We start from the raw sequence: 404 nt of genomic DNA on the forward strand, positions 1-404 counted from the left end.
CCCTCCGCACACCCTCCGGACACCCTCCGGACACCCTCCGCACACCCTCCGCACACCCTCCGGACACCCTCCGGACACCGGGCCCACCCGCCGCGGGACGAGACGGGCACCGAGCACACCCGGTGCACACCTTACACACAGCCCGGAGAGGCCTCATGAGTGTCGCACACAGCTGGCACCCTCAAGGGCCTGGCCAGGGCCCTGCTCCTCCACACGCATCCGCTGCCCAGGGACCTGCTGGAGCCACCCCCGCGCTTTCCCCCGGGGCGGTGCCCAGGATGCTCCCGCGGTGGGCACCGGGCCGTGTCAGAACCGGACCCTGCTGCTCTCGGTGCTGAGGAGAGGGTGGTGACCAGTACAGGGCAGGCCGGGCAGTCCAGAACTCATCCTATCCTATCCTATCC

The 404-nt window shown here is 70.3% G+C and overlaps 1 long non-coding RNA gene across 1 annotated transcript in view; it reads right to left on the reverse strand.

Annotated features, from left to right (window-relative positions):
* The window catches only part of LOC108446963, a 10,613-nt gene extending 10,236 nt beyond the window's left edge, over window positions 1-377 (reverse strand). The window contains exon 1 of the long non-coding RNA XR_001862306.1: window positions 131-377. This is a non-coding gene — a long non-coding RNA (uncharacterized LOC108446963). The remainder of the gene's footprint in view (window positions 1-130) is intronic.
* Window positions 378-404: the final 27 nt, after the last annotated feature.

This window comes from Corvus brachyrhynchos, unplaced genomic scaffold, assembly GCF_000691975.1.
Source record: "Corvus brachyrhynchos isolate BGI_N302 unplaced genomic scaffold, ASM69197v1 scaffold95, whole genome shotgun sequence".
Lineage (NCBI taxonomy): Eukaryota > Metazoa > Chordata > Aves > Passeriformes > Corvidae > Corvus > Corvus brachyrhynchos.